Here is a 26,949-nt window from a genome sequence, read left to right as displayed (position 1 = left end):
CACACACACACACACACACACACACACACACACACACACACACACACCCTATCTGTTTGCAGGGAGCATCATCTTACACATAAAAATCCCTAAGGAATTTTAAAGTCCTAAAAATTAAAAGATCCTAAATCACTATTAGAGTTAATAAACCAGTTCAGCAAGGTTGTAGGATACCTTAATACACAAAGATCAACTATTTTTATAAACTAGCAATGAACATCCAAAAAATGAAATTAAGGAAATAGTTCCATTTACAATTGGACCAAAAAGAATAAAATACCTAGGTATATGTTTTTTTTTAATTTTTTTAAAACCTTTATTTATTTTTTTGAGACAGAAAGAAACAGAGCATGAATGGGGGAGGGTCAGAGAGAGGGAGACACAGAATCCGAAACAGGCTCCAGGCTCTGAGCTGTCGGCACAGAGCCCGACGCGGGGCTCGAACTCACAGACTGTGAGATCATGACCTGAGCCGAAGTCGGATGCTCAACTGACTGTGCCCCCCCGGCGCCCCCCCCCCCCCCCACGTATACGTTTAATGAAAGAATTTCAAGACCTGTACACTGAAGACTAGAAAACATTTTTGAAAGAAATGAAAGAAGACCTAAATAAATGGAAAGATGTTCCATATTTGTGAATTAGAAGACTTTAATCATGTCAAGATGGCAATGCTCCCCAAATTAATTCAATGTAACTCCTATCAAAATCCCAGTGCTTTTTTTTTTGTTTTGTTTTGGTTTGTCTTGCATAAGTTGACAAGCTGATCTTGAAACTCATATGGAAGTACAGGCGCTCATACAAGGAATAGCCAAACATTAGCCAGAACGATCTTGAATAAGAAAAACAAAGTTGGAAGACTCACATTTCCTTTTTTGAAAACTACAAAGCCATAATAATCAAGACAGTGCGATACCGGCATAAGGACAGGCCTGGAGATCAGTACAACAGAACTGACAGTCCAGAAATAAAATCTTCCACAAAGTCAGTTGACTTTCAACAAGGATGCTAAGACCACCCCATGGGGAAAGAATAGTCTTTTCAAAAAATAGTGCTGGGACAACTGGACATCCACGTGTAAAAGAATGAAGTTGGACTCCTATCTCACACCATACACAAAAGGCAACTCAAAATAGATCACAGTTCTAAATGTAAGGGCTAAAACTAAAACGCTTTTAGAAGAAAACATAGGAGTTTCATGACACTGGGTTAGGCAATGGTTTCTTAGATACGACACCTCAAAAGTACAAGTAACCAAAGGAAAAAACAGATAATTGGACTACATCAAATTAAAAACTTTTATTGAAAACTATACCACCAAGAAAGTGAAAGACAACCCACAAAATGGAAGGAAACATTTGCAAATTACGTGTCCAAAAGGGACTAGTCTCTGGAATATAGAAAGAACTCTTACAACTCAACAGTAAAAAAAAAGATCAATTACCCAATTAAAATATGGGCAAAGGATTGGAATATACATCTCTCCAAAGAAGATATACAAACGGTCAATAAGCACACAAAAAAAGATGCTCAACATCATTAGTTGTTAGGGGAATGTAAACCAATGGGGCGGCTGGGTGGCTTAGTCGGTTAAGAGTCCAACTTCGACTCAGGTCGTGATCTCACAGTTCGTGGATTCCAGCCCCGTGTCGGGCTCTGTGCTTATAGCTCGGAGCCTGGAGTCTGCTTCACATTCTGCGTCTTCCTCTCTCTCTGACCCTCCCCTGCTCTACTTGGTCTCTGTCTCTCTCTCTCAAAAATAAATACACGTTAAAAAAACAAAACAAAACAAAACAAAACCATTATGAGATTACTTCATACCTGGGATGACTATAATGAAAGGGATGACAGACTGTAACAGGTGCTGGCCAGGACGTGGAGAAAACGGAACCTTCGTAAGCTGCTAGTGGGAATGTAAAATGGCGCAGCTTCTTTAGAAAACAATTTGGTCGTTTCTCAAAAAGTTCAACATAGAGGTCTCACATGACCCAGCAGGTCCGCTCCTAGGCATCCATGCCCGAAAGACATAAAGACATTCGTTGACACAAAACTGTACATGAATGTTCACAGCAGCATTATTCATAGCAGTGGAAACAACTATGGTGGAAACGACTCAAATGTCCAGAAACTGATGAATGGATGCATAAAGTGCAGTATGTCTGCAATGAAATATCATTCACCAATAAATAGAAATGAAGTGATGCATGCTCCAGTAGGGATGAACCTTGAAAACATGATGCTCAGTGAAGGCAGCCAGGCACAGAAGTCCGCAGACTGTATGGTTCCATTTTTATGAAATGTCCAAAAAAGGCAAATGTTCAGAGACTGAGGATAAACTGGTAGTTGTCTATGGCCGGGGGTGGAAATGGGCACAAGGTTTCTTTTTAGGCGATAAAAATATTGTAAAATTAGATTGTGGTGCTGTTTATACAGCTCTGTATACATACTAAAATTCACTGAATTGCACACTTAAAAATGGGTGAGTTTTACGGCATGTAACTTATAGGTCCACATTAACTATTAAAAAATAAAAATAAGAAAGGTGCAAAGATCCCCAGAGAGAGCAGCTGTGCAGCAGGTCTAGAGGTCAAGTCTCCGGAATGGAGCAGGTCAGAGGCTCAAGGAGAGACCTCTTCAAGAGGATGAAATCGATACCACACCTAATGCACTTGAACACAGGGAGAGGAATTTACACTGCAGGGCGAATGTAAGTAAAGACAGGGGTGATAAATGTAACAAACTAAGTAGCAAATGTGGGACATTTACAAACTGCAGGGAAAAGAGCTAGGTAGGAAAGAGGAGGAAGTCCTACTCTATCAGGATCAGTCATGAAGAGCTGCCACGATGATGTTAAACACTGGACAATCAATATTTTGTTAATATTTTGTAATAGAAGGGAGGCGCCTGGGTGGCACAGCCAGTTAAGTGTCCGACTCTTGAGCTCCGTTCAGGTCATGATCTCACAGTCTCACAGTTTGTGAGTCCCAGCCCCGCATGGGGCTCTGCACTGATGGTGCAGAGCCTTCTTGGGATTTTGTCTCTCCCTCTCTCTGCCCCTCCCCAACTTGTGCATGCTCTCGCGCTCTCTCTCTCTCTCAAAATAAATAACCTTCAAAAAATATTTTGTAGCAGAAGGAACAGGGAATGGGAAGTGTGTGTGTGTGTGAGAGAGAGAGAGGGAGAGAGACAGAGACAAGGAGATAAAGAGCGGGAGAGGGAGAGAGATGTGTGCATAAAGTAAATAAAGCTACGAATAGCCAAAATGAAATCGAAAAAAGGCTGATAATACCAAGGGTGGGTGAACTGGAATTGGAACTGGTGAGGATGGAAAATGGTGCAGCTACGTTGAAAAAGATGGTTTGGCAGTTTCTTACAAAGTTAAACATGCACTTAATATATGACCCAACAATCCCGCTGCTGGGTACAGACGCGAGAGAAATGAAAATACACATCTGCACAAAAACTCGTATGCGAAGAGGTGAAGCAGCATTATTTATAATAACCCCAGGGGCGCCTGGGTGGCGCAGACGGTCCGTGAGTTCGAGCCCCGCGTCAGGCTCTGGGCTGATGGCTCGGAGCCTGGAGCCTGTTTCCTGATTCTGTGTCTCCCTCTCTCTCTGCCCCTCCCCCGTTCATGCTCTGTCTCTCTCTGTCCCAAAAAATAAACATTGAAAAAAAAAAATTAAAAAAAAAATTTATAATAACCCCAAAGTGGAAACAACCCACACGTCCAACAGGTGGTGAATGGAAGAACGTTAAATGAAAAAGCAAGACACAAGAGTACACGCTGATTTTACTACACTTATTATTATTATATTATGGTTTTTTAGAAGAAGCTCTAGAAGGTTCAAAGTAATCTAGGTTGACAGGAAGCAGATTAGTGACTGCCCAAGCCAGAAGTTAAGGAAAATATGAACCACAAGGGAACATGAGGGAACTTTCCAAGATAAGAATGTTCTGTATCTTGATTTTGGGGGGTAGTTAAAACCATCTGTCAAAATGCACTGAACTGTGCACTTAAAATGGGTACATTTTACTATATGAAATTATACCTCAATGTAATTGATTAGTAAGCGAAAAAAAAAAAAAAAGGATAGAGCTATTTCATTGGGGTTAAAACCAAGGAGACATCATGGAGGAGGTGGTGTGTAAGCTTGATTTTTAAAAATGAATTTGAGGGGCGCCTGGGTGGCTCAGTCACAGTTGAGTGTCCGACTCTTGATCTCAGCTCAGGTCTCGATCTCAGGGTTGTGAGTTCAGGTCCCACGTTCGGTTCCACGCCCAGCGTGGGACCTACTTAAAAAATAAAATAAAATATGGGGCGCCTGGGTGGCGCAGTCGGTTAAGCGTCCGACTTCAGCCAGGTCACGATCTCGCGGTCCGTGAGTTCGAGCCCCACGTCGGGCTCTGGGCTGATGGCTCAGGGCCTGGAGCCTGTTTCCGATTCTGTGTCTCCCTCTCTCTCTGCCCCTCCCCCGTTCATGCTCTGTCTCTCTCTGTCCCAAAAATAAATAAACGTTGAAAAAAAAAATTAAAAAAGATAAAATAAAATAAAATAAAATAAAGTGAAATAAAAATGAATTTGAGAGACCTACAGAAGAAAGGGCAAGGGGCCTGTCAAGCAGCACAAACAAGTGTGGTCGAGTCTGTTAGTTGCTCCCTAATATCCACTCTCCCTTGATTTCCAGAGAAACAGAAGCCAAAGCTTTGGCTGAGCACATGGCCATGAGAATAAAGAGTGTATCAGCCTCCCTTGCGGCTAGGTGCAGGCAAGTTTTGGTCAATGGGATGTAAGTGGCAGTGGTGGGTGCGGCCTCTGGAGAGTGTGTCTGAAGGGCAGCAATATTATTCTCTCCCTTGTTTTCCCTTCCTGCTGGCTGGGATGTGGATGTGATGACGAGGGCTGGAGCAGCCACCTTGGATCACAAGGTAGAAGGCACCACTAAGGATGAATGGACAAACCTGGGTTCCTGTTGAGAACGGAGCTATCATACCAGTCCTAGACTGACTACCCGGACTTGTAAGAGAGAAAGAAACTTCTATTCTGTTGAAGCCACTGCTGTTTTGGGTTTTTAGTTCCAGGAGAGTCCCATCCTAAGTAATGAAATGAGCAAAGGCATAACAGAGAAGTGCTCTTCTCCCAGTGCTGTAGGCTCTCCCAGACACCCACCGGCAGGCTGTGACTACACTGCTTGGGGGCAGGGCCCTGGGGTCCCTCTTATTTCTGTTTCCAGGGCTGGCACACGGCAGGTGTGCGGGGAAAACATCGAGTTGGCTGGAAGACCATGATTCAAGTTCAAGCATGATGTTATAGACTGAATGTGTCTCCCTAAAATTCATGTGTTGAAACCCTAACCCTTAAAGGGATGGCATTCGGAGATGAGGCCCTTGGGTGATAACTAGGGTTAGACAGGCCATGAAGGTGGGCCCTCTGATGGGATTAGTGTCCCTATAAGAAGGGACGCCAGAAAGCACGCGGTCCTTCTGTCTCTCTCTCTCTTTCCTTCCTGACATGTACACAAAGAAGCTGTGTGAGATGTGAGAGCACAGTGTGATGGCAGCTGCCTGCAAGCCAAGAGAAGAGGTGTCAGAATGAAGCTCATGTTGCTGGCACCTTGATCTTGGACTTCTAGCCTCCAGAACTGTGAAAAATACATTTCTCCCGTTTAAGCCACCCGTCGTATGCTGTTACAGCAGCCCGAATTAACTAACATGCACAAGACACATTGAGCTTGCGCTCTGCAAGCAGGGGCCTGGATCCCCCTGTTCACCACTGTAAACCTTGTACCTAGCTCCAGATGTGCTGTGGGATCTCAGGTGTTTGTTGAAGGGAAGAACGAAAAGCTGATGCAGTAGAAGTCTGAGGTTTCGAAGGTCACAGCCTATCTAAACATCCTTCTTCAAGATGCCTTCTGGGTACTGCCTCTCCTCCCTCACTCCCAGTCCATGTCCTTCTTGGGGTGGGATTGTCCAGACCCTAAGCAATGTCCAGACTGAGCCAATCCATACCTTTCATTTCTCTGGAAATAAGGAATAGGGACAGACAGAGCCATGGGTCCAACTGAAGCTTATCAGAGCTAATCTTGGGATTTTACTGAAACAATTAAGAAAATGGCGCTTTTATACCACACAGGAAGCTAAAGTAGCTGTAGCCAAATTGTTATTATCAAAGAAGAGCCAATCTGAGCATGAAGGCAACTCAGAGAAAGTAGATGATGACCGAGAGAGAGAAAGAGAAACCAAGTCTTAGTGACTTCATCTATGCCTGGATCAAGCTGTGCCTGAAGTCCAATCCTAGTGATTTCAATCAAATGGTCTAGTAAATTCCTCTGGGCTTAAACCAAATGGGCTCAAGTCTTTGTTTTTTGTTTTTGTTTTTTGGCAACTCAGAGAGTACACACGAACACAGTTGACCTTCAGGGTCAATGTCACCCCTAAAATACATCATTTGGGGATAGTGTTGTCATCTAATACTGGTACCAGGGCACCACCAGGTCATTGCATGAACTCTACTTCCTTCTGAGTGTAGCTGACTCTGAGAACTCAAACGAGGTCTTGTTGATTCTACCTGGTATGTGACATTGTAAACCAATCTCACATTATCAGCATTGCAAAAATTCCCCTATAAAAACACAGGAGTCTGAAATGTTAATCTGGGAATTAGTGGACATTTATCTTCTTTTGGATCAGTATAATTTCCTCCCATTTTTTTTATCTGCTTTCTGAGCCACCTCATTTATCTAAGCTTTCAAAAGCTCATGCAAAACACATAATGCACTTCAGCTACAAAAATCAATGCTTGAGGATGTGTTTCTACCAGGATTGATACAAAAATTCTTATACAGCTTTTCTGAGGCCTTACTATCAAAATTTTTATTCATGAATAGAGCCAGAATAGTTTTACTTATAAACAAAGCTTCTCCCTAATTATCAAATCAGGGGGGAAATGTAATTTAAGAAATATATATTCTTTTGTATTTTAAAAAAAAAAATTTTTTTTTTTCAGCGTTTATTTATTTTTGGGACAGAGAGAGATAGAGCATGAACGGGGGAGGGGCAGAGAGAGAGGGAGACACAGAATCGGAAACAGGCTCCAGGCTCTGAGCCATCAGCTCAGAGCCTGATGCGGGGCTCGAACCCACGGACCGTGAGATCGTGACCTGGCTGAAGTCGGACGCTTAACCGACTGCGCCACCCAGGCGCCCCATATATTCTTTTGTATTTTTAAAGGGAAGGAGATTTATATCGGTTTGGGTTTCAAACAACCCTCTTTCCCCCCAACCACCCGAGACAACTGACTGACTTTAATTAAAGACCATTTACCCTGGGAATGGATTGCTTGCTGCAATTTGTACTGAAGAGACACATTTGCAGACAAATGGATTGCAGTCCTTAGATTTTGCTCCAACGACAAAAGAAGTGATTATGTTCCCCCATCACTTCCTCCCTCTGAAGAACTCTATTAAGAGAATAATTTCAACGGACTCTCTTCTACTCTGCATTTTAAAGTGCGATCTATTTCAGTGCCATCAACATTTTTTCCCATTTTAAAAAATGAGTGATATTTAAGGAGAAATGCCAGCTGGGTATATATTTGAGGAGGGGCTTCAGGAAACGCAAAGGTTTATATAACTGCCTCTGAAGTCCAGTTGCTTGCAAGCACTGAGTAACCTGTAGCCTTGGTTCGCGGCTGCAAATAGCAGACAGAGACAGTCCTAGAGCACAGGAGGAGACTAATCAAATTCACACGCTGGCTCTGGACACCTCGTTCTATTTTTCCAATTCCTGGCTGCCCACGACCGGAGGGGTTTGGATGGGGCTGTCTAAGTCCAGAGCCACGGAGTTTAAATGGAACTGTCGGGCCCTAAGGCTCCCTGACTTGTATGTGGTCTAAAAGGAGGCCTATGAATCTGCCTCAGAACTGGGCCGAAGGAAGCCGAAAGTGTAGGGAGCTCTCTGGTGCTGTGTTAAGCCCAGTCCAGGGGTGCCTTCTCTGTGCCTCCATAAAACCTAGGGCTGCTACATTATAATGCCTTATGTGTTTGCTATGCTAAAGGCCTGAGGGTGTCTTGAGAGCAGAGCTACTCTCTCTCTTTGGGGCTTAGCTGAGTAGCTGGCACACAAGTGGTACTCAGTACATGCACAATGGGTTGCTGAGTAAACACACGTCTTTAATTCTGTCCATTTGGCTCTGAGCTCCGCACCAACAGTGACTGGGTGCCTGGTCAATTTATCCCCAATACAGGAAAGGCACATCCAGCCTGGGCCTGAGGTGACAGGAATCCTACGTTTTTCTCCCACAGTGATCCAGGAGCTGTTTGACTTTAGAGGTGTCAGAGTAGGAAGGAATCCAAGCGTGGTGGGTTGCAAAAGCGTTCCTGATTCTCCAACCTTCCCCGGATCCATGCCTTCGGCCACGTGACCTAACAGCTGCTCCCATCAAGAGATGGGAGTCTATTTCCTGCCCCCCCCTCCCCCCGTATCTAGGCTGGACTTCTAACTTGCTTGACCAACACAATGCGACGAAAGTGAATAAACATAAATAATAAATGTTCTGTGCGATGGCTCATTATACAGCCATAGCTAACTGATACACTTGAGTTCAACGTTCCAAACAGGTGGGTACCCTGAGGGCCAGAGAAGGGAGGAAGCTTTCCTAAAACCACATCTGCCAGTGACGAGAATCCAGGTATGGGAACCACTCTCCCAGGGCCTTTCGACTGTACCGAACACTGATCTTTCTTCAAGTACCCATTTATTTCATCTAAGTCATTAACCCTCAGGATCTGAACAAAGGGCAGGAGGAGCCACATGAAAGTCATCACCAGCCATACAAAGTAGATGTCGTTAGCTCCTAGCTTGCTACCTCTGAGGTTCTAGAATCATCCACCCCAAAAGCCACTGGGTTCCCACACGTTGTAACCATGTGTTCTGCCATGAAAATCAAACCACAAGGCTCTTTTCTCAATCTGCAAAAAACTGTAGAAATCAGTAGGATTTTATTTTATTTACTTATTTTTTTTAATGTTTTTATTAATTTTTGAGACAGAGAGCATGAGCAGGGGAGGGGCGGAGAGAGAGGGAGACACAGAATCCGAAGCAGGCTCCAGGCCCTGAGCTGTCAGCACAGAGCCCGACGCGAGGCTCGAACTCACAGACCGTGAGATCGTGACCTGACTGAAGTCAGACGCTTAACCAACTGAGCCACCCAGGCGCCCCGAAATCAGTAGGATTTTAAATATTAAAAGTAATCTCTAAAAGGCACTTAGGACAGCATTTGACGCATAGTAAATGCTCAATAAGTGTGAGCTGTTATTATTAAATTCACTTCTCACAAATCTTTCTGACCCTTTGGTGCCTGTCATTTGTCAACCAGCAGGCAGCACTAACATTTATTGAGTGCCTGTGGAGGCCAGGCCTTCTACATACATCGCTGTGGTTAATCTTCACAACGTTTCTTTGAGGTACCAACCCCATCTTACAGATGAGGAAACTGAGGCTTAGTGGGATGAACTTGCCCAAGGTTAGTAAAGTTGAGAAGTGGTGGGGGAGGAGTCACACCCCAGCTGTCTGCTGCAAGCCTGTGGGAGCACAGACCATGATTACTCATCTCTGTTCTCTCTAGTGCTTAGCCTAGAGTGGGGATTGAACAAAACTGCAGAATGAATAAACACTTAAATTCTAAGAGGTTCAGAGAGTATAGAGTTTCTTCGCTCCCCCACCATCCCTGTCAGAAGGGCTGACGTTTATTTTTTTTTTTTAATTTTTTTTTTCAACGTTTATTTATTTTTGGGACAGAGAGAGACAGAGCATGAACGGGGGAGGGGCAGAGAGAGAGGGAGACACAGAATCGGAAACAGGCTCCAGGCTCTGAGCCATCAGGCCAGAGCCCGACGCGGGGCTCGAACTCACGGACCGCGAGATCGTGACCTGGCTGAAGTCGGACGCTTAACCGACTGCGCCACCCAGGCGCCCCAGGGCTGACATTTAAAAGACCGAAAATATTAAGCGTTAGTGAGGATGTGGAGCAACTGGAACTCTCACGCACCGTCTCCCCCAACCGCCACCCCCTCACCAGATCCCGGGCTCTTGTGCTTGAAAGGACGTTTGCTGAAGAGGCCTTACAGAGCTGTGGTAGCAAGCATGGATTTTAGAGGTGGAATGAACAAGAAACACTGGTGAACACTATAGAACACTAATGTGATCCGGCACTGTTACTTTCTGGAGGACTCACTGACTGTTTCTACAGACCTCAAGGAGCCCCTTACTCTATGCTGGCATTGACACTCCAGTGCTGTCGCTGTTATGACTGCAATATAAGTGGGTGGCCCAACTGGAGTTTTCTAAACTCAACCGGCCTGCCTGGTCTTTGGTCACTTCCTCTGTAGGCTTCACCAGGTCCCCAAGTGTCCCCTCTCTTTGAGAGCAGGAAATGTCACTTTCCAGCCAAGCCTCACCATCTCAGAATAATCAAAGCACCAGGCACTGCCAGAAACACTGACTTTTGTTTCTCAAGTGGGAAAGGCTGTTCCTTCTCTGGAACATGGAAGCCTAGGGATTTTCCGGATTGAAAGGTACATCAATGGACTGAATGTGCCCCGCCCCCAACTCCCCCCCACCCCCCACCCCGTTTCATCTGTTGAAATCCTAACCCCCAATGTGATGGTGTTAAGAGGTGAGGCCTTTTGGAGGTGATTAGATCGTGAGGTCTTAGAGCCATCATGAGCGGGCTTGGGGCCTTAATAAAAGTGACCCCAGAGAGCTCTCTCGCCCCTTCTACCATGTGAGGACAGAGAGAAAACAGATGGTTATGAACCGGGAAGCCAACCATTGAGCAACTAATCTGCTGGTGCCTTCATCTTAGACTTCTCGGCCTCCAGAACGGTGAGAAATAAATGTTTGTTCTTTCAGCCAGTCCCTGTGGTAGTTTTGTTACAGCAGAGCCCCAGAGGGGTGCTATTTGGTGGGGGCAAGATGATCTTCCATCTGGTCCAGCCCTCCCTTGCTTAGTGACCTGGGGTGACTCAGTCCGTTGGACACTGGCTGTGTTTCAGCTGGGCAGATCTATGGATTCCCGCTCCCCTGGGCTCAGGAAAATGCACGAGCCCAAGCCCCAGTGGGAGCCGAACATGAAATTCACCTGCGACTTTCTCAGATCCTTTCCAAGACAGTGGCCCTTTGGTACTGACTTGAGACTGAACTCCCACAGTCTCAGGTTCTAAGATCACGTCAGCAGTTGTCCAACGTTTTATATTTAAAAAATACTGTTAGGGGGTGCCTGGCTGGCTCAGTCGGTGGAGCATACAACTCGTGATCTCAGGGTTTTGAGTTCAAGCCCTGCGATGGATGCAGAGCCTACTAAAAAGTAAAAAATACTGTCATGTGACTCTTCTTATTTAATCCTTCTAACTCTAATCCTTTGAGGCTAGCCAGACTTAGGAAACAGTCTGCCCATCTTCCAGATGAGGAAACTGAGGTCTGAGAGGTGAATTCCTGGCCTAGGCTCACATAGGCTTCCTGCCTGAATCAATCCAGTGCTCTTTCTACTATATATCTCAAATCCTCTCATAAATAAGGGGTCGTGGGAGCTTTTGTGTGCCCACAACCAGGTGAGACAGCGCTGCACCCATTTTACAGATGAGGAAACAAATCCAGGGAAGCCGAGTAAAATGCCCGTGTAACGATAGTAACAAATGGCGAAGCAAAATTCAAACCCCTGTTTTGAATCTCCACAGCAGCAGACAGAGACCTACTTCCTAAAATCAGAGTTTACTGGGGTCCCAGTCGGATGAATGACAGCAAATCAGTAGGACATAACAATGCATGGTTGCTTCACTGACTCCAGAAAGCCGCTGTCGCACGGGAGGCTAGAGCTGCCTGAGGCCAGGCAGCTTCGGGAACGTGAGCTAGCTTCTCACAAGAGCCACCTTGAAAGAGGGCCATTTATGTGCTTCCAGTGGGTTTTGGTCGGATTCTTGTTTTTAACCACATAAATTTTGAGGTCAAATAAGATGAGACTATCGTTCTAGAAGGATGCAAGTCTGTCCTGGAAGGAAGGCTCTAGTATGTCTTACTGTCCCAGGCCACACTTTTGGGTTCTGCCCCCAAATAGTTATTTTGGCTGGAGAACTTCACCCCCTCTGTGCTTTGGGGTACGAGTTAGTGTTACTGGCCCCGGGGAGACTGGAAGAACTCAACTGAGGTACACGCTGTAGCTGTCACCCGTTCCTGGGACACCTTTTCCACCAACCAAGCTCTGGCCGCTGCAGGTTACAGCTTCTGAGCGGCTCACAGAGAAACGAACAGAACAGCCTCCTGTCAGTAGCCGGTTCGAGACTGCTGACGCAGTCTATCCCAATCACCTGCCAGCAGGAAGCAGACGCCAGTGCCTACAATGGGGAGAGACCCGGCAGGCCCCCGTTTCCCCACACCCGCATCTGAACTGTTTGCAGCTGTCTTCCCCGTGAGACGAAGGTCGGGGCCCAGGTCTGCTTTCTCTCTGAAATCTCCGTGTCTAATCCAATAGTGGGAACTCTGTAGGACTTCAACAACGGCTCGGGCAATCCACAAGTGAAAGCGTGAATGAATGAGGAATCCTGTCCAGTGACTGCTTCCCTGCTCCAGGGGCCCTGATGGGGACGACCGTGCCGATGACGACGATAAGGAGGAAGGGGTGAAACTGTTCAAGGTTAGAGCGAAGTTCTGGGCAGCGAGAACAGACGCTGACCTTTTTCAACCTCAAAGCCTGCAGGGGCTTTTCCCAGTCGACCCACACCCTTTGGAAGATCTCAACTGCATTGTCTCCTCCAGATCACAGTTACTTCAGAGGCAAACCAATTCTCTGGTTAAGGAAAAAGAATGTGAGCAGATCAACCAGTGATCGTCATCCACCCCCCAGGGCTTTTACAGAGAAAGCCCCCCAGTCTGGGCTCTGCAAGGAGCACTGGTGGGCCAAGTGGCAGCGGGAGGGGAGGCTCAGGGTCCAGAGCTTAGAGCGGCCTGATTTCAGTGCTTTGGAAATCTCTGCTGTTGTAGGATGGCTTTCTATATTGGCATTTCCGCTCCTTGGGTTTTAAAGAATGAGAAATCTGTGGCTGATCACATATTCAGCAACCAAGTACACTTATTCGAAGACCTAAATTGCAGAAATAACTCATGTGATTATTTGAATGAATAGGAGTCTGGATCATCAAGCTCAATCTATGGATAAATCAGGAAGAGCTAGCTGGGCGAGTGGAGGGCAGGCCCTCCCCAGCTGGCTCTTCTGCTGGGCCAAGACATGCTTTCTCTGCAAGGAGGCCAGGGCAGCAAAACTTGAGTCTCTGCTCCTTGGAGGTGCTTTGCCTTGATCTGCCTACATACCACAACCAGGGCAGAGCTTTGAAGTCCGAGGCAGCCAGAATCCGGTTATCCCCAAAAGGATGAGTCAGGCAGAGTGAGGGTCACGAGAAGCGCACCCCGCTCTCACCTCAGGGCCATAAACCTGTCCTAGTGTTCACTGGTGAGTACTGCAAAACAGGCCCCACCTTCTGGGCTCTGGCATTGGACTTGCCCAGTCAAGCAGTGAACCTCCATGGCCCCCATCCTGGAATCTGCCTTACTCACACCCTTCTTCTCCCGGTGCACTCCCTCCCGAGGGCTCGGGCTGCCTCGCATGTGCCCAACTGTCCTCAGAGCGGCCTGTGAGGATTCCCCCGGCCAGAGCCCAGCTCCTGCAAGAAACCTGCTCTAGAAAGAGCCCAGATCAGCCCGCAGGCCAGCCAAGCCTGCTGAGTTGTGCAGAGATACTCCCTGCCCCCCTAACACGGGCCTCCAGTCACCTCAACTGCCCCGCCCTGGATGGTTCCCTAGAAGGCACCTCCCGGGGCCTGAGAGCCACATCTAGGTCACAGTGAACCTCCTCCAGGTCTTCCTTTCCTGTTCCCATTGTGTGACTGTGGGCGTGAGGGACATCCGAGAGGCCGGGCCTCAGGCAAGGCATTCACAGAGCTGGGGGAGGGCACCACACAGGGGGCAGCCAAGCAGACCTAACATTTTGTACCAGCGACTTCTGGGGTCAGGGAGCCTGGGTTCCAATCCTGGCTTTGCAGTCTGCCCACCGTGTGATCCTGACCAAGGTATAGAACCTCTCTCTCTCTCTTGGCTTCAGTGTCCTCATCTGTATAAATGAAGATGTTTCCGTACAGAATCATTTGTGAGATTCAATAAATAGTATGTTGAACGTGCTCAGCAGAGCGGCTTGTGGCAAATGCTTGAACATGTCAGCCAGTCCAGTTCTAAACACGTATCCTAAGAAAACAGTAGGACAAATATGTGAAGATTAGTGAGCTGGATTAGGAAATTCATTTTACTATTGCTTAGAATGGCAAAAAATCAGAAAGAGCCTAAATGTCCTATAAGAGGAATAAGAAAAATTCTGCACAATGCATGTGTGTATATACAATGTGTGTGAATACCATACAACAGAATTCCACATAGCCATGAAATAGGACAATATAGGTGTTTAGTGTTTAACAGCTTGAAAAGGCAATCACAAAATACTGAGTGAAGATTACAGGCCGGTATTTAATTGTATGATTCTATTTATGTAAAAATAATATTTATATCGGGGTGCCTGGGGGGCTCAGTCGGTTGAGTGTCCAACTTTGGCTCAGGTCATGATCTTGCGGTTCATGAGTTCAAGCCCCACGTCAGGCTCTGTGCTGACAGCTCAGAGCCTGGAGCCTGCTTCAGATTCTATGTCTCCTCTCTCTGCTCCTCCCCTGCTTGTACTCTCTCTCTCTCTTTCAAAAATAAACATTAAAAAAATAATAATACTTCTATCTATTCATTTTCATGGAGGCCTCTCTGGAGATGCCCATGAGACTAGGAGTCATCTCTGGGTGGTGAGACTTCAGGAACTTTTCTTTCTGGTTCTTACTTGTAATTTCCCATTTCTCTACAATGGGCATGTATCACATTTATCATTTTCTCAAAAAAAAAAAAGGGGGGGGGAATAGATGGAGTAATTTTAAGGGTAGAAAAGGATTTTCACACTCAGATAATTCCAGCATGGATAAAACGATTTGTTCAACTTTCATCACTCTCCAACTGAGAAGAGACACAAGGAACGGCAGCCGTAAGAAGAGGGAAAACCCCATGTTTCAAGGTTTAGTGTCTAAGAAGAGTAGCTTGAAAATTAAAGTGTCTCCAGCCATCCTTCCCCATCGCTCCATCCTGAGGGACACCAACCTTGACCTTCAGCAACAAATCAGACGTGAAACATGACTTCCTCTCGGGGAACAGGAAATCAGGGTATCAGAATGACAACAAATTTCTATTTTACCTTGCCAAGAGACCCTTCCCGCTGAGAGGAGGAAATGTGGGGCACAAATCAGCTCTCCGGAAGGAGGAGGGACACTTTCACAGGATCAGCTGGAGGTCGGGGAAAACTGCAAAGTCTAAACATTCTTCATGTCATAACTTTGTCAGCTGTACTGAAGTTGACAAGATGCTTACCCAGCACCTCAAGACACATGCCAAATTGACGTAGTTAGACGCGAAAGCTATAATAACTACTGAGATGCTTTAGCGAGCTCGTGTCCGGCGGCCCGCTGCCTCTGCTCCCCACACGGAGGGCTGCACAGCCCCGCCGCCCTGGGATGGGGTCTCACGACAGGAGCCGGGTTGATTTATTCGCCCACCCATTTCCAGCATCAGCGCTGCGGCCAGTGCCAACATTGGATATGAGGGTCAGTCCGAAGCCATGCCTGCCTTCAGGAAGCACTTTCTACCGCAGGGCGTGTTTTTCAAAGAGAAGAACACAAATCCCATTTACCTCGCAAAGGGAACGTGGGGGATTGGACGCTGGGAGAAAGATAAAGGGGAGGGATGGATAGAGAGTCTGTTCTGCCCCTCAGCTGTGGGAGAGAGAAAGGGGCCGAGGTTTCCTACTTTCCTGGCTGGATCCTACTGGTCAGAGAAGGGAGCGGGGATATGTTGAAGGGTAAGGAGCAAGGTCAGTGTGCCAGGTGGGGGCTGCAGGTAGGCTGGGCCATACAGTGAGCTCCAGCAGGGGAAGGAGGGAATTTGGGACCCGCCAGTGCCCAAGAAGATGGGCTATTTGTGATAACAAAGCTCCTCTGAGGCTTTTTTTTAATCGAAAGCATCCAAAATCCTCTCCCTGGCTATGCAGGAATCTGGGGCTGACACACCCACCTTCCCAGCCCTTTCTCAACCACACTTCAGAAACAGCTCAAAGCCATGCCAAGAATATCCTGTTACCTCAGGGTAGGATTAGCTCCCACATGAATGGAAGGTACCCTCTTTAAACAACCGTTCTGCCTGCCATTTGCAAATGCCATGTTCATCAAATATCTGCTGAATGGAAGCCCCTAGACATGTTGGACTCACTCACACAGTGACTCAGGCCCCCGCAGCCTTCCTGATGACCGGGGGCCTGTCACATCCAATAGTGTGGGAGCTCACCGGCAGACTCAGCACCCAAGGGGGCTCGCCTTTGCCAAAGGCATTACCTCGACTCACAGGGCTATGGGGGAGGGGGGTGGAATCACTTAAGGAATGATGGACTTTAGACCCAAGAGGATCCTGTGGTTTCTAACCCAGGCTGTGCATCAGATCCACCAGCACAGATCCCTGTGCCAGCTAGACTCTACTGAACCCGCATTTCTTAGAGATAGAACCTGGAAATCCATGTTTGCAAAAGTCAGGTAGGGAGTTCTGGTGTTTTTCCCTGGTTAAGAGCCATAAATTGGCCCAAGTTGCTTGTTCCATTGATGGTGAGACTATCCCAGGGAGGGGTGGGAAAAACGTATTTGTCCAAGGTCACAAGACAATCATCGCTTCCCTGGAAAGCTGTGACAATATTAATGGTGATGACGATGATGATGGTGGTGGTGGCGGCAGCTACTATTTACCCTCACGTGTATTAACTAATTGAATTCTCACAACCAGTCTATGAATAGGTACTATTTTTCCAGGAGAGGAAACTGTGGCACAGAGAGGTTAATTCATTTGCCCAAGGTCACACAGCAATGGAGCCAAAGCCGATGCCCCTACCCAGGGCACAACTTTCTCAAATCACCAGGACCCTGCCTCAGGGATTTTGCCTACTCCCCAGTCCATGGGTTGAGCTGCAGGCTCTGGGATGTTTCTGGGGGAATGGTCTCTGCCCAGCTTTGCATCCTGACCTCGAGGCTGAGGGAGCCCAGGGGGCACATTTCATTTGCTGAGGGACCTGCTTTTGCACGTGTCCCCTGGGCTGGGCATGGCTCAGGGCCCTCCAGATGAAGCCATGCTGGCCATGGGAAGAATGATCCCACTGCTGGATGTGAGAAATATCAGGAGAGGCATTTTTTTTTCCAGTCCAGCCAGACCCTTGTGACACCCTCTTAGAAGGGAAGTGTCATGTAATAGCCTCAGGGGGTGTCTGGGATTTTGTCCTCCTTAGTTGGGGGAAGATAAGTAACATCTTTGGCTTTACTTTTTTTTTTTTTTTTTTTTTTTTTAGAGAGAGAGAGAGCAAGTAAGCAGGGGAAGAGCAGAGAGAGAGGGAGACACACAATCTGAAGCAGGCTCCAAGCTCTGAGCCGTCCACACAGAGCCTGATGGGAAGCTCAAACCCATGAACCATGAGATCATGACCTGAGACGAAGTCGGATGCCCAACTGACTGAGCCCTCCAGGTGCCCCCTTGGCTTTCCTTTTAAATTAGGAAAGAGTTGGGGCGCCTGGGTGGCTTGGTCGGTTAAGCGTCCGACTTCAGCTCAGGTCATGATCTCACGGTCTGTGAGTTCGAGCCCCGGGTCGGGCTCTGTGTTGACAGCTCAGAGCCTGGAGCCTGTTTCAGATTCTGTGTCTCCCTCTCTCTCTGCTCCTCCCCTGTTCATGCTCTGTCTCTCTCTGTCTCAAAAATAAATAAACGTTAAAAAAAGATTAAAAATAAAAATAAATTAGGAAAGAGGGATGTAATGGACAAAGACTGAGGAGTGTGGGCAGAAGAAGAATGTCACAGCCTCCTTTTCATCAATGAACACACACAGACCCTTCTTTGCCATTCACCAAAGGCACATCCAGGTACCCCAGAAGCACCATCCGGGCCTGATGCCATCCTAGGGATGCACCAGGCAGGTTATGTGGGAAGTCCTGGCCCGTGGGGGTTCCCAGTTCCAGAGGCAGAGGAAACCGGACGGACGTGCGGGCTTTGGAGGTAGACAAGCCTGGGTCTGAACTGCCGCTCTGCCTTTTTGCAGGCTTGGGCAAGTTCCTTCTCTCAGAGTCTCGGTTTCCTCGTCATAACAACACCTACTTCAAAGAGGGGCCGTGGGGAGTAAATGAAACTCACCAGAAGGTAGCTGGGCAAGCGGGTGGGCACCTGGGCATACACCCTTCCCTCCCCGCACTAACAGAGACAAGGAACTGGAGTGGTTTATGCACCAGCTTTCCCGACAACAGTGAGAAGGAAGGAATCCTTCCTACAAAATCAGGGAGGGTGCAGGCTTTTAGGACCCCTACCTGGCAAGGAAGACACAGACACAGAAGCGGGGCTGCATCACAACTTTCATGGGCCCCCTACCGCCATTAAAACCATATCTTAAATATGATCTTTTACAGTTGCATTTGTATGAAAATGAATATAATCCAGGCTGGATCCATTATTATATTCATTTTTGTCTTTGGATTTTAAAGGAAAGTAAAATTAAAATACATTAGACACAGAGCCCTGGGCGCTGTGTCTAATGAAGAAGTCAGCCCTGTGCAGAGGCATCTTGGGTGCCCGGCTGGGTGCTGGATGCCAGGACTAGGTCTCCCCCCTCCAAAGCTGCTTCTCCCACCCACCCCCCCAACCACACCCTTCTCCGTATTAGCACCAATACTCTCCCCAGCATGACCTCCCAGGCTTGGCCTGTGCTGTTCCCCGACCTGTAACAGAGATTTCATTGATGTCTGTCAAAATCTACCCGCTAAGCAACCCTGGCACCCAAATATCTGCCCCCTCCCCTACGACGCCTCTCAGATGCACCCTCTTGTTGAAATATGGGGAACTTTATGCTTCTGTCCGATGAGCTCATGGTATCTTGTTCACTTTGTGCCCTCCCTGCTCCATCCCTAGCTCTGAGCCTGGCACACAGTAGGCACTCAATACGAAGTTGTGGAATTGAATTAAAACTTAAATAACTGGAACTCTCCATGTCCCCCCAGTGCGATCAGTTACTTGTTGCAAAACAACATCCAGATGCATTTCTGGGCAACTGCTATTTCAGGAACAGTGTTATTTGGGGAGCTGAGAGCCCTGCTGGCTGGACAAGAAGCAGGCAGAGGGCCTCCGCCACCGAGGCTCCCTTCCTCCCCTTTCTAATCATTTGCTTGGCCATCGGCAGGATTAGACAACGGCAATTATCCCCACACGGTCTATTCCCAGAATTCAAAGTTATTGGGGGAGAAAATGCAATTGTGCTTTTATCCAGCCATTAAAAAACAAAACAAAACAAGAGCAGTGGATTTCAAACCGCTTTTCAGATTTGATGAGAAGAAAAACAAACTTGAGTATTAGCCCTAAATTGTGCTGACAACACACTTCCGGGTCTCTTTGTCCTCCCCCGTGCTCTCTTCAGAAGTTCTCAGCAACTCCTATCGATCCCTGCCTGGTTCTCATGCCTGGGGAGGGCAGCCCACAGTGGAGCAGGGAACGGATGGATCCGCCTGCCTGAGAGGCGTGGAGGGGTGGGGGAAGGGAAGCCCTGGCTCCTACTGCCCAGAGAAGTGGCTGGTCCCGGGGCCTCACTCGGGACCAGCGTCCCGTGCCGCACCTCCGCCCCCACCGCTGAACTCACCGCCCACCCGGCCACACCAGGCTTTCATCAGCCAGGGTGAAACCACCCCAAAGTAGCCCAGTCACCTACTATTTTAGGACCTGGAAGCAACAGGAGAGTCCATATGCCAGACGCCCACACTGTATGATGGAGAAATGAGCTCACGGAGAGAATGGGCCTTGTCTGGGTCACAGGGCAGATTGGTGCTTAGAAGCCAGGTCTCCTGGTTCCTGAGGTTCAGGATAGGGAGAAAACACTGGGGGCTACATTCGTGGGACCCCACTTATATTCAGCGCTGCTCGAGTATGGTCTCTTACCACACCCCCACCTGCTCCAGCCACACTGAACATCTTTTAGACCTCAAGGGTCATGGTCTCAATCTCCCCTCCAGGCTGTTGCACTTGTCCTTCTGTGCCCATGACCCCCTCTCTTATGCTTCCTTGTTCATGCTTCAGGTCTCAGTGTAGAGGCCATCTCCTCCAGGAAGGCTTTTTGAAGCCCATCCCTCCAAGAATGAGTCAAAGAGCCCTTGGTGTACTCATACTACCTTAACTGAAACTATAAATTCGTGTATTTGTCTCCCCACTAGCCTGCGAGGTGTACATGGGTATCTATCACTCTTGCCTCCTGCTACTTCTCCATGTCTAGAAGAGTTTCTGGCACATTCCAGGCACTGAACAATCATTGATGAAGACATGGTCTCATGGGATCCCAGTGACAATCCTGTGAGAAGGTGTCAACCTCCCCATTCCACAGGAGAGAAAACTGAGGCTCAAAAACAAACGTGCCCCCTGCCCAGTGAGTTGGCCGAGGCAGGATTTGGAGAATCCAAGTCTTCTGACCCAACATCAACATTTTCTTTATTAAGACCCTTCCCCTTCCCACATGGTAACTGAATGAAAGAAGGTCCAGGTCATGCATGCCATTTTGGACCTGTGTGTCACAGCTGGGATGGGCTGGGGAGTAAAGAGGTCACCCCATGGCACTGAGAGACAGCGTGGGCAGGGAGTAATGAAGGAAGACTTTGCTGACCGTTTGCACTTGAGGCAGCCAGCCTGAGAGCCTCAGTTCCTCCCTAGGTTAAGGCAGGAAGAACAGGGACTCTTCTAGACCAGGGCTGAAGACACAATACAGGGCAGCTACGCTCCAGGGAGCACATAACTGGCAAGCTTGGGCTTTCAACAAGGGAGGGGGCGTCTTGATTAAGAGGGAAGTATGGTTCAGTAGGAGGCCACCATTAAGCACACTGACAAGCATACGTGGCTGGTGGGACTACTGATTAGTTTATCTACTTTGCAAAACTGGCAGCATCCAACTAAAGTTCAACATCCGAACACGGCATGACCCAGCGATTCGAACCCTGGGCAGATCCCAACATAAGTGGCTGCTTGTTTCCACCAAAAAGCACGAACAGAAGTGTTTGTAACCCTCAACGGGAACGTAAAATGGTACGGCCACCGTGGCAAACAGTCTGGCAGCTCCTTAGAAGTTTACACAGAGTTACCATATGATCCAGCAACTCCACTCCTACACGAATACCCAAGAGAAATGAAAACCCACATCCACCCAAAAACTTGGATGTGAATGTTCATAGCAGTAGGATTCGTAATAGACAAATGAATTAAAAAGTAGGCACAATCCAATGTCCATCCACTGCTAAAAAGACAAACAAAATGTGGTATACTCACACAACGGGATATTATTTGGCAACAAGGGAAGGGAAGTATATGCTACAGGGTAGATGAACCTCAAAAAATTAGGTCCACTGAAAGAAGCCATTCACAAGAGACCAGGTATTATATGACCCCTTTTATATGACACGTTCAGCATTGGCAACTCTGTGTAGGGACAGAAAGTAGATTAATGGCTGCCTGGGGCTGGCAGGGGAGGGAGGGTTGGGGAGACTGCTGAGGGGTATGGGGTTTACTTGTAATTGCCACAAACTGGAAACAAAAATGTCTAACAACAGTAGAATGGGTGGATAAACTTGAAAAGGAATGAACTACTGTTTATGATGTAGTTATGAGTAAAGAGCAGCAAACAGACAACACTAATCCAAGATGATAGAAGTCAGAATAGTGGTGACCCGTGGGGGCTACTGACTGGGTGGGGCCTGTGGGTAAGGGAAATGCTACCTCGACCTGCAGGGTAGTTATAGGATGTACCTGTACGTAAAATTCATTGGGATGTGCACTTAAGATGTGCACTTAAGATGTGTGCATTTTACTGCATGTAAGCTATAAGTTACATCTCCATTTTTAAAAACTAATTAAAAAAATGAGAGAGAGAGAGAGAGAGAGGCCCAAGTGAATAGACCAGGGCACAAGTCCTGGCTATCAGGGCTTTGTGAGCATTTCTGTCCCTCCCTCCGGGTGCCTCCTTCCCCATCCTCCAGACATCAGACCAGATGGTTTCAAAGGATCCAGCTGGCACCAGCAGTCTGAGATTCTGCGAATTCACATACCTATTTGTCCCTGAGTTTGTTGGGAAATTTGGCAAATGCCAAACTCGAATCAATGTGGTGCGGAGAAAAGGGGGCTGGTTGTCTGCCGTGGGCTCAGCCTCGTTTCCAAGGAAGGCAAGGTCTTTGGAAAGTGGGTGGGAACACCCCGCCTCCAGGAGGGAATGTCGCTTTCAATATGAATCATCTTATGCATCCAACAGCTTGCTCTGGGAATAGATACCCTGACTCACTTCTCCCTGACAGGAACAAGTCTTGCTACTAAAATTTCAGATGTCAAGAGAACCAGCACAGCCCAAATAGCCTCTCAGAGGTTGGGGAGGGGGGGGGGGGGAGAAAGAAAGAAAAAGAAAGAAAGAAATCAGCCTAGTAACCAACGAGGAATCACAGAGGGGATGGGCATCTTTGTACAGAAGACCGGACGAGGCCCAGAGGAAGCCGCCGGCTCACACGGCAGCTGGCGCCAGGGCTGGGACGGGGACCCAAGGCTCCTGACCTCGGGTTTTCTTTGTACAACAACCTGCTACTATATTTTTTAGAGAAATAAATTATGCTCCGTGCTGGTGGGAAGCCTTTTAAACAAAAAGAAAAAAGGAAACGGCCAAGATGCATCTTAATTAGAAAGCGCTTGGGAAAAAAAAAATCTTCGCGGGAGGCGGGTACACAGCACCGTGCCACGAACGGTCAGCAGCATCAGAGTGTGAGAACCCAGCAGGCTAATTTAGAGGTGAGCGCGTTGCTCTGGTAATTATCCGGTGTGACCCGAGGGGCTTTCTGGTCTTCAGGAGGTGGCCGGGAAATCATGGAGGTGTCACTCAAGGCCACAGGGAGGCCCCCATGAGGCCATAGCATCCGACCAGCAACGGCCAGTTCTGCCCGTCCTTCACATGCGGGGTTAATATTTCCATCCCATCACCCTCCTTGTGCTAAAAGCCCATCTGCCAGTGACCAGCATTTCTAATCCATTTCCTCTGCACTTTGACAGCCTCCAGCGTCCGGATGGAGCGGCCACGGCTCCCCAAACACATGACTGCCCGGAAGGTTTGCTCGCTGCCCTTACGCCTGACCCGTTCCATCCAAGCAATTGCAACATCACCACTTCCAAGGAAGATGACAGCTCTTTCGCAAAACAAACTCAAAGGCTGGGTCAGGAATGTGCACCACAGCCTGCTAAAAATCAGTGACAACATGGCCTGACGCTGATTTTCCCAAGAACTATGGGATCCTTGGTGTTTTGGTTTTGTTTTTCAGACAAAAGAAACCGTCCACAAAGTAGATAGGGTGTTTTCAGCCAGAGAAGTCAACGTGCTCTGTTACCCAATAGCAGGGGAGGAGGGAAAGGGCCCCGGGAAGGGGACGCGCGCACGCCAGGCAGGGTACTGGGGCAACCTAGGCCTGCCCCCCTCGCCGTCACAGGTGAGTAAACTGAGGTTCAGAGAATTCCATGACTTGCCCAGTTTCATTTGCTTGGTAAACGCTAATGAGGACGTGAACTCAGGCGTACCTCCAAAGTCAAAAGGCTGCCTCCCAGAAACAAGCTCAGAGATCTGCGGGAACAACATGGAGTTCTGTGGAAAACCGCAGAAGCAGGTGGCTTTCGCAAACTGTCTCTCTGGCAAAGTGTGCAGTTCCCTAGGTAGCCATACTGGTAGAGTAACTCTCACCCCCACAAAGAGATCCAGTAAGACTGGGGTGCGTGTGTGTGTGGTGGGGGGGAGACTGTGAGCATTCTGCAGGAGGCACTACTGAGTCACACGCCAGAAAGCAATTGTAAAAATGACATCTTGGGACCTGGATTTATTCCCTCTTCAACATCATATTTGCTCCATTTACAAGGCAAAGATGATTTTTCTCTCTGCCAAGGCCGAACATTCCCAGCCTGTGATCTGAAAATCATGCTGTGTTCATTTTGCCTCTTAACTCACCCAAGGCCATAAATCATCCCTCGAAATGGGGATTTGGTTGGCAGTTCTATCGGGGATTCACAGGGCAGAGGAGGAATCCAATTTGGGGCTCTCACGGTCATCCTGAGCCGGCTGGGAGCAGGGCAGCATTGCTTTTGGCCACACAAGTGCCTCCATGCTCCACGGAGAAGACGCCCGCGAGGCAGATCTCCTGACCAAGCAGGGCCGTTGCTCTCCTGGGTTAGTTTGCGGATTCCAAGTGCACTTTGTGACAAAGGAGGAGGTCAAGGCAACTGGAGAGAGTGAGAGGAACAGAGAGCACAGCAGGATCCAGCCCTTCCCCAGCCAAACCCAGGACGAGGGGCTAGGGGAAAACAGGGCAGGCGGAGACTGAGGTGGGCGATTCTTTCATTCCAAAATATTGATTAAGAGCCTAGTGCCTGTGATGTGCCAGGCACTGTTTCTTTCCTTGGAATAGAATTATTTTCACAATCATTTTTTAACAAATAGAATAACAGTGGAGGCAGCTTACAGTTAACGAGTGTACTTGGCAGGTGTTTCACACACATCGGCTTTATCTGATCTTTACAGCTGCTAGGTGAAGTAGGTATTATCCTCATTGTACAGATGGAGAAACCGAGGTGCAGAGAGATTAAGAAACCTGGGGCACCTGGGTGGCTCAGTTGGTTAAGTGTCTGACTTCAGCTCAGGTCATGATCTCACAGTTTGTGAATTCGAGCCCCACACTGGGCTGGCTGCTGTCAGCACAGAGCCCCCTTCAGATCCTCTGTCCTCTTCTCTCTCTGCCCCTCCCCTGCTCACTCGTTATCTCTCTCAAAAATAAATAAACATTTAAAAAGAAAGAAAGAAAGAAACTTGCCCATGGTCACATGACTAGTAAGTGGCAGAGCCAGGATTCGAACTCAGGCAGGTGAGGTTCTCAAATCCATACCTCTCTTAGCTCATTATGCTGACGGCCAGTGAAGTGTTTTGCAATCATGTGTTTTCAGGTTATTGGGCAGGGATAAAATATCTTCCTATGCTGGGAGAACAGAGGAAAATCTGAGTCTTTTTTCCAGGCCCTGAATCCTCAGCTGATGTCCAGTAGAAACTGATGCCTGGAGATGGGCTGCAGCAGACTCTGGCCATGAAGTACATGTCTTCTCCAGCTTCCATGAGGACAGTGGAGTAGAAGATACAGCACCACCAGCCCCGAAACCATCCTTCTGCCCTGTTTCCTTCTCTGTGGCCACCGTAAGTGGTCACTGGGGGACAGGGCAGCACGGTGGTTTATGGGTTGGTTTTTGGAGTTTGACAGCCTTGTCATGAAGTCTCTGCTTGACAACTGTGTGACTAAGCAAGTCCTAAAACTCACCTAGTCTCAGTTTCCTTATCTGTGAAATAGGGATAAAATGGGTAGTTTATTCCTTCCAAGGGCTATGAGGAAGACATAAGAGAATGCATGTGCAGGGAACCCCCAAATCATACACTCCCTGACAGTGTCCTCCTGCTAAAGCTCCACAAACTCCTAGCTCCTGGTGGTGATCTGGCCACGACCGTAGGCCTGCATTTTGACAATCCGGCCTTGGTCAATTTAGCTAATCTCAGAGTGGGTGGTGCAAAGAGCCCTGGGCTGGGACTCAGGCCGAGAGTCTGAGCCTCCGTCCTGCAATTAATAGGCTGTGTCACCCCAAAAGTCCCTTCCCCTCTCTGAGCTTGGCTTCCCCCACACTCAGATGAAGAAGTAGGACCTGCCTTCAAAGAGTCCCACTGGTGGCACCCTCCCAAGACTCTGTGCTCGTGCCGATTTTCCCTTCTGCCAAGGCAAGATGAAGTTATCATGGCTCACTCGGACTTCTTGGGAGGATTAGTGCTCGTTAAGTGCTTCAAGGCTGGCAGCTGGCACCGATGCAAGGTGTCACTTACTACCTGCCCGGAAATTCTTATCCTGGCAGGAGGCTGATTTATTCCATGGCCTTGAACCTTAACCTTCCCCTGCCTCTTCCCTGTTAAAAATTCCTCTGTCAGCTGCTTCAATGAAGGAGCGAACGGGATGCTGTCCACCAGTGGGCTGCCCACCCATGATCTCTGCCATGGGTACTCAAGGGCTGGGAAAACAGGGCAGGCTTGGAAAGCCCTGGAGCCCTCAGGTGGTGCCCTGAGCCCAGGGGTCTTGGGCATGCTCCAGTCAAAACAGGAGGGGCACATACTGTTCTAAGGGACTCACATCATCCTCACATCAGCTGACTTGAAGAACGCCAGGCATGAATATGAGCGCTTCTGTGTCTCAGCTCCTTTAGCTCTCAAACCAATCCTGTGAGTAGCTAGTACTGTTGCCCCAACTTATAGCTGGGACACTGAGGCCCAGAAAGGTTAAACTTGCCCACGATCACACAGCTAATCAGTGTGGAGCAGCATGCAAATGCAAGCCGTGTGGCCCCTGAGTCCCATGCTCCTCAGCTAGCTCATTTGATGTCCTCCAACTCCTAGCAGCAGCCCTTTGCATAGGTAAGGAAGCTGGGCCTCTGTGCACCAAGCCTCTGAGAGTTACCAGCGATAAGAGCACTGCCATCGAGTGCCTGCTCTGGGTCTGGCTCGGGGCTAGGCCTTTGTCTCCAGTCTGTCACCACAGCCCCAGGAGACAGGGGCCTCTGCCCCACTCCACAGTCTGAGGCCACACAGCTACCAAGTGGCAACACAGAGGCCCTGCTCAGGTAGGCTTAGATCCAAAGTCCACGCTCTTTCCACCACCTGGCTGGACACTAACAGGGACGTTC

The 26,949-nt window shown here is 48.2% G+C and overlaps 1 protein-coding gene and 1 long non-coding RNA gene across 3 annotated transcripts in view; one reads left to right on the top strand and one right to left on the bottom strand.

The window, feature by feature from the left end:
* The window catches only part of MAN1C1 (mannosidase alpha class 1C member 1), a 141,200-nt gene that overhangs the window by 55,952 nt on the left and 58,299 nt on the right, over positions 1-26,949 (bottom strand). The window lies entirely within an intron of this gene.
* On the top strand, positions 22,624-25,583 carry LOC121023462 (uncharacterized). The gene is made up of 3 exons (XR_005787403.1): positions 22,624-22,995; positions 23,254-23,684; positions 25,252-25,583. It is a non-coding gene; the product is annotated as an uncharacterized LOC121023462 (long non-coding RNA).

The sequence above is a fragment of the Herpailurus yagouaroundi genome, unplaced genomic scaffold, assembly GCF_014898765.1.
Source record: "Herpailurus yagouaroundi ecotype Mexico unplaced genomic scaffold, PumYag 77, whole genome shotgun sequence".
In the NCBI taxonomy this organism is placed as follows: Eukaryota; Metazoa; Chordata; class Mammalia; order Carnivora; family Felidae; genus Herpailurus; species Herpailurus yagouaroundi.
Note: the sequence above shows the minus strand (reverse complement) of the source record. Positions and strands in the feature narration are given on the sequence as shown.